Consider the following 9,229-nt stretch of genomic DNA (forward strand, 5'->3'; position numbering starts at 1 on the left):
GAGGAGGTCACCATTCTGCCCTCTATGGGGACAAACTGTAGCAATGCGTCATACAGGTGATAGTTCACAGAGTGGAGGACTTTGCAGGGTGCAGGACTTCAGTGCAGGAACCAGGATGTACCCCTTTGTACATACACCAGGGGCTGTGATCTGTATGCAGTGTGTTTGGGAACTGGGCCTATGTAGAGTTGTAGGGTGGTGTGTGGGTACAGGAGCAGCCCTTCCTTTCTGCTGGTTCCGGGGCCACAGAGGCTCAAACCTGAAACCTGCAATTTCCAGGTTCTCCTGAAAGGAAGCAGCGAGGACTCCTCCTCCTCCTCCTCCTCCTCCTCCTCCTCCTCCTCCTCCTCCTCCTCCTCCTCCTCCTCCTCCTCCTCCTCCTCCTCCTCCTCCTCCTCCCCCCGCTGCTGTGACCCTGACCAACACAAGTTTTGAGTTTTACCTCCAACAGCTGGACAGATCATTAGAACAATGAAAAGTTCTGGAAGGGTGTCTTAGACGCTGGCGATCCTCAGGTGAGCTTTCATCCCTGATTTGTGAGTTCCAGAGAGAGTACTGAGCTGTCCTCAAGATGTGAGGACAATTGTATTGTTTCTGGATGAGTAACAGGTAAGAGGGTGTGTCCCTGGAGAGGAGGAGGCTGACCCCCCCCACCCCCCTCCTGTGAAGCGTTGGAGGCCAGAGTACAGGATTCTCTGCAGATGAACAGGTCGGGATATCAGTGATCCTCTTTTCTCCTCTAACTTAGTAAGAGGTCCGGGGAGTCCACTCTGTAGGGCACTTCCAGGACACGTTCCTCCCCTCCCCCCAGGGCAGCGAGATCACAGAGTATCCTGGCCACCAACTGTTCCAACAAGGCCGAATTCCTCACTGCCCTTTTCAGACTTGCGCCCGTTCCCCTTCCAGCCCGTGGGAGATGGATGGTTTCATTACTTGCGGCACTCGGCAATAAATCTCGCAGTTGCGGTGGAAGCGAGCTCTTTCCCGTGCCACCTCCCGTCCTGTGATTCATCACGGTTAAGCTTTCCTTTACCCCTGAAGCTGGGGGCTGGGGAGGAGCAGAGGCCTGGGGACTGAGGGGCTGTCACTCCTCAGAGGCTGAGGAGAAGGGACTGTCTGCAGACAGGGTCAGGCTCCAGGTGGGCTGGAGCAATGGCAGCCTCCGCATAAGGGCTGTAAAGAAAGGGAAGCAGCCAGCGCAGCCCTTAGGGACCTTCACGCCTGGTCCTTTTGCCAAGAAAATCTCCCAAAGAAGGGGAGAAAGCGGAACGTCAGACAGAAAAGAAGCAGCCAGAAAGTTCTCCGCCAGGGGAGTGCTGAAGAATCTAATTCACGATGAAATGTGTTCTTGTTTGTGTACAATTAATTTTCCTCCCAAATGAAGGGCTTTGTCTCTCACTCTGTGTTTCAATAGCAACCGCGTAATTAAGGCAGCGCGTGCGTCTCTGCTCGGAAAGGGGCTGCTCCGTGTTAACATGGTGGGAAGCAAACATCGCTTCCTTGCTTCCTGGGTCTAAGAAGAGGAAAACAAAGAGCCAAAGAAAATAGCTTCAAATAGAGACTTGGCTCCCGCAGGGCTGATGTCATTTGGAAAACGTGAGCTGGACGGCTCTGTGAGTGGAGGGGCCACAGGAACCCTGTTCGGGCTGCGGGGAGCTGGGTGCTGGGTGAGGAGGCTGAAGGTTGCCCCAGGGGTAGCAGGAGCCAGGTCCTGCTTCGAGGCCCTGCAGAGGCCAAGGGGCAGGTGTGCATGAGACAGGTTTTCAATTCAGGATTATTTTCATAGTGAACACTCAAACACAGTCTCATTTTTCTTGATATATTTTATTTTGTTGATTTCTATAGAGAGTTTTTTTTTTTTTTTAAGCCTGGACACTGAAAAGGTTCATTTATGAGGGTTTTTCCAGAGACGGTTAATGGAGGGGGATGGTGTACTCTGAATGTGTCCACCAACATCTATCGGTGGGGGGCTTGGTGGGAGTAAAAGAAATAACCGAAGGACGTCTGAGAACTCGGGCTTACCTTTCCTTCCCCCTCCCCCTTTGCCTCTCCTAGTCTCTCCTGCCCTTCATCCCTCTGTGTCCTCCCTGGCTACCCTGAGCTGTCCTGTACCTCTGAAACCCTGAGACAAAACAATTCCTTCCTCAGCTAAAGGATTAAGAACTAGCCCCGTAGGTCTCAAGCCAGGGACACAGGGCTAACTGTGGTGCCTATTTAACATATCAAAGCAAATCTGGTTGCCAGGTTCCCCCAGCATCCCTCAGTCCATACATTCTCTACCCTAAACTTCTCCAGCTCCAGGGCTGGGTTGCCTTTCCCCCAGATGCCCTTCCCTGTGTAACCCAGCCATTTTGGTTACCTGTTCTTCTTTGTCTGTCCTAGCCTCTCCTGGTTCTCCCCTCTCCCTTCCCCTTTACCTTCTAGGGTCAGGTTCAGTCTAGACTCTCCCAGATGTCCCTGCCTCAGGCTATGCTCTCCCCTTTAATAAACAATCCTTCTCCTCCACCACCTCGAGCAGTGGTGACCTTCCTTTGGATTTCTTTTCCCCCCCACTCACAGCCTCCCTTCCCTACTTTTTCTCATATACTTCCCATTTGATTAAGAACAAGCTCCCGCTCCCTCCCCCTCCCCCGCCATTCTTCACTTCAATCTAGATATTAACCTCTGGAGTTTTGAAACAAACAAACAAGAAACCGAAGACTAGTTCTGCCTGTCAGCACCAGCTGCAGTAACCGGCTGGCTTTTCTCAGGTTAGGCAAAAGGCAGTTCTGTCTCTTCTGCATGGCTCAGCTCTGTTTTCAGTTTTGAGACAGGGTTTCACTGTGTATCCCTGGCTGTCCTGGAACTCGCTCTGTAGACCAGGCTGGCCTCAAACTCACAGAGATCCTCCTGCCGCTGCCATTAAAGGTGTGCACCACCAGCACCCGCCTCAATTTGGTTCTTAACAAATTCCTAGTACACGTGTTCAGAGCAGTACAGGTGAGTGTCATGAATCCTTTCTGGAGGATTGCCATGACTCGTCTAAGACATCCATCTGCATGAGTATGTGTGCACATCTGTGCACGTGTGTGTGCGTTTGCATGTATATAGGGAATTCAAGGCCAACCTGAGCTGCATGAGACCCTGTCTCAAGAGAAGAGAGAACTAGAGTGACTTTTGTATCTTGTTCTGGTAGGAATAACTGCACACTGCATCTTTGAATTTTTGGACTCTTCATCCAGGGGATGGATCTCCAGCATGGGCGCTTGAGTGCGCTCTTCTGAGGGCCTTCTCTATCCTGGCTTCAGTTTCCTTTCTCTTCAGCTCTTAAGAGGTCTTTACATATGACAGAGGCACACAGTTAACTACATCGTTAAGTAATACAAGCAGCAGGTGGAGGCGAAGGACTAGTCAGGGTTGGCAAGACTGCTCGGTGGGGAATGGTGCTTACTATCAACCCCGGTGCCTTGAGTTTGAATTCTGGGACTATATGGTGGGGTGAAAGACCTGACTCCTGAAGGCTGTCCTCTGACCTATATATGTGTGTGAGTTCATGTGAGTATGTGCTCGTATGTGTACATGCACACATACATTAAAATGTAAAAACAGAATAAATGGACGCACTAGCTGAACCCATTTTTTGTTTTTTTTTGATGAGTTGGCCGAAAGTGAAGCTGCATCAGGGATGCCCATGAATAATTAAGGGGCAACGCATGGTGGCCACGTTTCAAGGAGGCTCATTCCTCAGCTGTCACCTTCCCTGGGCTGCACGACAAGACCTGCTGAAGATTCCCTTAATTGAATTTTATTTGTGAAGATGAGACACGGCTATCCCCCCCTTCATTCTTACAAACTGGGTGATATTGTCTCTGAATAGTGCTGTCCTGCGTGGAAGCGCTGGATCGTCCCTGCCTTCCCTCTTCTGCCCAAGGAGCAGCCATCACCTGAGGCTCCTCAGGTCATCCATCGTCCTTGAAGGATCCTTCCTGACAGCATCTGAAAACCATGGCTCCTGAGACAGAAGAAAACATGCTGTGCCCTGCCAGGCCCAGCTTCCCTCCTGCAGTCTGGAGCCTGCCCATTGCCCGTGCTAACGACCTCTGTCCCCAGGGTGGCCCTTCCTCTCTGTCACCTCTGGAGCTGCACGGTGACATCTTCTCTTTTCGTGTCCCTTAAGCCTTCTCGGCTTGGCATGGTCTCCCTGCCTTCCTTCCCCAGCTCACTCTCTCAATGCCTGTGTGTGTATCTGAACTGCATCCTGCCAAGCTGTCACCTGCCCCAGCTTGTGGGGAAGGACGCTGTCAAGTTCAAGGTCCCTGGCAGGCAAACAGCACAAATTCAGGTTCACAGACGTCATCTCCCTCCCGCATCAACTGCCCATCAGGAAAATCAGAGCTTGGTGCCGCTCTGGAAGGAACAGGTGATGTATGAGCCTGTCTGCGGGTGCCAGGTCCTGATCTGTGTCCCTGTGAATAAGAAGCCACTTAAGAGTGTCAGGCAAGTGGGGCCTGGCCCTCCTCCTGCCTCTAACTTTGACTCGGCTTTTGTGGAGTCTTTGTGATGGTAACATGGCAGAGCCCATGTCATTAGATCAGCACCACAGAGGCAGGGTGTAGAATAGTGTCAAAAGTCCAGCCCCTGCTCCCCAACAGAGCATTCTGCTGTCAGAGGCTGCTCGTTTGTTCCCAGCTGCCCAGACCCGAAATAATCACTCAGAAACCATATTATTTTACAATACTGTTTGGCGTCTTTCTAGCTAGCTCTTATATCATAAATTAACCCATTTCTATTAATCTGTGTATCGCCACATGGTTGTGGCCTACTGGTAAGGTTCCATCCGGTGTCTGTCTCCTGTGGCGGCTCCATGGCTTCTTCTTGACACCACCTGCTCTCTCCTCCTCTGTCTGCTTGGAATTCCCACCTTGTTCTATTCTGCTAAGCCACTGGCCCGAAACAACTTTATTCATTAACCAATAAAAGCAACACATATACAGAAGGACTTCCTACACTGGCATTCTGTGTTGCAAATGTGAGTCCTGCCCAGGGACTCACGAGACCAGAGTTGATGAGGAGAGCTGGATGAGGGGCCTGGGAATTTGAGTCAGAGACTTCTATCATAAGATGAACATCACTCAGACACAGTTTACTGATTCTGCCCCACAATCTACTCTATGCCCAGGGAATGAACTTCAGGCATGTAGGCATTAGTGAAAATGGTGACCAACATGTTACTGAGAGACCTGGAGACCAGGTACACCTGTTCCTGTCCTCATCTGCCACATGTCCAAGTGCTGGACTAACCCCCACTCTGTCTGTGCCTCTGTTTCCTCATTGATAAATATGTAGTCCTGGTGACAGTCCTTGGTGTCCCCCAGCACAAGGCAAACGAGATGGAGGAGAACCTGGTGTCCCTGGAGGAAACCCTTATTCCAGGGTGTCTGGGATAGGTGCTGGGGAGAACCGAGTCTCTCAGTTAGCAGCAATCAACCCCAGGTGAGGGGCTCAGAACTGCGGAGCTCTCCCTTGTCATTTCAGGTCCATTGCTCATTTATTTTATTTTATTTTGGTTTTTCATGACAAGGTTTCTCTGTGTCACCCTGACTATGCTGGAACTTGCTCTGTAGAGCAAGCTGGCCTCAAACTCAGAGATCGATCAGCCTCTGCCTCCCAAATGCTGAAATTAAAGGTGTGTGCACCACACTCTGTTTCATTGCTTAACTAGAACCTATGGAGTCCAGCCCAAGACTCTCTTCAGGGTTCAGATTGCACACAACACCGAGTGCAAAGGACCTGGGTATCGGAGGGAGAGCAAACTCTCTAACACTGTACTTTTTGGATCAGTCTCCTTATTGTTCTGTTTCTATTCTAATTCTCCTGTTCTAAGTCCTTCTAACTTCTTCTCCTCTAGCCTAAAAACTCTTCTTCTTACAGGAGCCTTGAAGAGATAAAAAAGTTACAAGAGTTACATCTCAGGGGTCAAAAGCACATTCCTAGGGTAAGTGGTAGGGAGCTGCACCATTCCTGGGAGGGGAAGAGAGACTTTTAAGAGCATGATGGAAGTTACTCTCCTCTAGCCTCTTTAAAAAAAAAAAAAACAAAAACAAAAAAAAAAACCAAAGAACATTTTTGGGCGAGAAGGGGTGGGCTGACCCCACTCAGCTGTGTTGTTGTGGGATATTCTATCACACTGTGAATCCTGAGTCTGCGTTTATGTTTGTTAAATAAAATTAACCTTGGGCCAGGAAGCGGAGCCAGCAACTAGTTGGCAGAAAGCAATCAGAGAACCAGAGGGAGTCTAGAAGAGGGACTGAGAGATACACAGGAAGCAGTAGGGAGGGACTTTGATGTGGTGGTCATTTTTGGTTGGGCAGAGTGGAAGTACACTCTCTTTGGAGACACCTATGAAGAGAGAACACCAGCTCGTTGCTCCTCCATCTCTCTGGGCTAGCAGGGTTTCACCCCAGCCTCTGACTCTCAAGTCTTACTGATAAATAGAATAATAGAGATTTTGTTAAAAACTGCATTTGGTGGCAGCAGCAGGAGGCAGATCTGGTGGGATGTAGAAGTTCTGCCAGGCTGCTGAGAAGTGGGCCAGTCACCAGGGAGCCACAGTTACTCCTGTGTAACCCCTGGGCCGGTGAGAAAAACACACGGTGGTCCATGAGCATCCAAGGGAGGGTGACTAAGGCTGCAGAGGTGAACACACTGGCTCCCAAGTCAGACCATGCTGGCTCTGTTCCCAGCCCTGCCGTTTGCTGCTCCGACTGTGGCCATCTTCACCCCCCCCCCACCTCTTCCTTTCTTTCTTTTTCATTTTTGAGGTTCTCATGTAACCCAGGCTGGTTTTGCACTCAATTTCTAACTGAGAATAACCTTTGAACTTTTGATCCTCCTGATCTTCCTGCCTCCACCTCCCAAGTGCCCTGATTACAGGCATGTGCCACCATATCCAGGCTGGATAAACGGTTTCCTTTTAATCCTCTCAGAGGTCCTGCTAGCATCAGAGGTCAATGGCCTCTGAACATCACAGCAACAAGACAAGAACACAGTGGGTGGGAGGTGAGGACATTGTAGGTCCCTGGGAGGGGACTAACAATTAGAGGTCAACAGGGAACAAGGGACTCCAAGTAGACTCGGTTGGGAACTCAGGGACAGGATTCAATCATCCTCTTCTAAAATCGCCAAGTACTCAACTGCTTTTTTTTTTTTTTTTTTTTTTTTTTTTTTTTTTTTTTNGTTTTTCAAGACAGGGTTTCTTTGTGGTTTTGGAGCCTGTCCTGGAACTAGCTCTTGTAGACCAGGCTGGTCTCGAACTCACAGAGATCCGCCTGCCTCTGCCTCCTGAGTGCTGGGATTAAAGGCGTGCGCCACCACAGCCCGGCTCAACACTGCTTCTTAAAAGGATAACTTTTCAAAACAATACACTTCTTTCTCAGAGTTGTGAAGTTGATGAATTTTAAGGTGGGCAGAAAGCAGAAAACCTGCCTAAGCATCTCAAAGTAAGAGAGACACCGAGTTAAGAGTAAAGAGCTGATTTTCACACAGCAACGAATTTTTTAAGTATTTCTTCCCTTAACTTGTCTTATAAGCCTCAACATCAGAATTTTTATTGAAAATAAAGCATTCATTATTAAAGAAAAGGCCTGTCTCTTTTATGAAGTCTCCTTTTTGCTGGAATTGCTGGAAACTACCATGCTTTTCATGGGAATGGCATATTAATCAGGATTCTCTAGAGGAACAGATAGAATGAATACCCACCCTGCTCTGTGTGTATATGGAGGGGATTTATCAGAATGGCTTACAGGCTGTATGGTCCAGCTAGTCCAGCAATGGCTGTCTGCCAATGGAAGGGCCAAGAACACGGTAGTTGTCCAGTCTTCGAGGCTGCCTGTCTGAGCCGCTCTTCAGTAGACACCGGATTCTCAAAGAAGTAGGCTCTGATGCTGGGGAAGGAATGGACTTGCCAGGGAGAGTGAGAGCATGCAGCAAAGAGCAAAAAAATCTCACAGGTGTACCCAGGTGTGTGGGTTTTAGTTCATTCCAGATGTAGTCAAGCCGACATCCAAGACTAGCCATGACAGGTGGCTGTTGGTAACTTTGAGCAACTCTTTTCTCCTGATTCAGGAAGAGTCCATCATATTTGTATGGTCGGGAGACATGCCAATAGTTATAAGAAAGAAAAAGAAGCCCATGTGTGCCGGCTCCACCGTGCGTGATTGCTGTCGGGGTTTTAGTTTCACTGTGGAGTCTGGACTCAGCTTGATCTTTTCGTCCTCCTGCCTTCCGCAGGCATTACAGCGTCCCTAGGGAGCTCAGCTCTGCTCTCTCTGGTCTGTGACGGGAGGGCATTGCCCCTGCTGCTGTCTCTCCCTACGTTTTCCACTTCTTATAATTCCAGCATTTTCTGTGATGTCGACAATTTCCTGTCAGTGTTTCTTCCCACGTCCCTTTGTCTGAAGCCTCCCTGCCTTGCGCTTTGGTCTTGTTTATCTGCAGCCTGCAGAGCGTCAGTGTTTTGGTTGCAACTTGTTGACAGCAGAGTGACCCGGAGACTTCCCCTGAGGCCCTGCTGTAGGGAGAAGTAACACAGCTCCTTCTCTAAAGCCAGAAAAACGCTGGCAGAGTAATAGCCTGAAGCCAGGACCTTGAGCTAACTACACTTTGGGCCCCAAGACACTTACACTTCCCACTGTAGGGGTCTGTGCTTATCAGTCCCAAGGTGGCTATGTGCTCCCTTTGTGATACTCTTGAGACATTCTGTTCCACATTGCTTGATTACCTTGCCTCTGATTCTGTCCCACTTCCCCCACAGGTAGCATAAAATATATTGTACCTCTTAATAAGCTCGCTTGGTATAGGCCATCAGCTTGTGCAAGATCTCCAGACCCCAGCTTTCCTATCTTCTTTATATTTTCACCTCGTGGCCTTGCCTCTTAGGACCCTGTCACTGAAGGACAACCTGCTGGCCCAGATCACACCTCATGCTTCACTGAGCACATTGCCGCCTTTGTCTCATGGACGCTTCCCTGAGACAACTCTTGTGTGCTCAGCCAGTGCTTTAGGGAGCAAGTGTGTCCATGTCATTTTCCAAATGGCTTTTGGAGACACTGGGTCTTGTGACCTCACTAGTGGGCATCCTGTACACCTGCCACCAAATCCTCAGGACACAGACAGTATACGTTGCTGAAAAGACCTAAGCAAATCTATTACAGCACGTTTTGTAGCTTAGCTTCAGAGAGTCTGTTCAAGG

The 9,229-nt window shown here is 49.4% G+C and overlaps 1 long non-coding RNA gene across 2 annotated transcripts; it reads left to right on the top strand.

Moving 5' to 3' along the window:
• The first annotated feature begins 425 nt into the window (after nt 1–425).
• Nucleotides 426–4,975, top strand: LOC126507151 (uncharacterized). Of its 2 annotated transcripts, none has more exons than XR_007593437.1 (2): nt 426–515; nt 884–4,975. It is a non-coding gene; the product is annotated as an uncharacterized lncRNA (long non-coding RNA). The 2 variants fall into 2 exon arrangements; XR_007593436.1 differs by having other exon boundaries at nt 439–515; nt 812–4,975.
• The last annotated feature ends 4,254 nt before the right edge of the window (nt 4,976–9,229 follow it).

The sequence above is a fragment of the Alexandromys fortis genome, unplaced genomic scaffold (assembly GCF_014885135.2).
Source record: "Alexandromys fortis isolate MF-2015 unplaced genomic scaffold, M_Fortis_MF-2015_v1.1 scaffold_27, whole genome shotgun sequence".
NCBI classification, from domain to species: domain Eukaryota; kingdom Metazoa; phylum Chordata; class Mammalia; order Rodentia; family Cricetidae; genus Alexandromys; species Alexandromys fortis.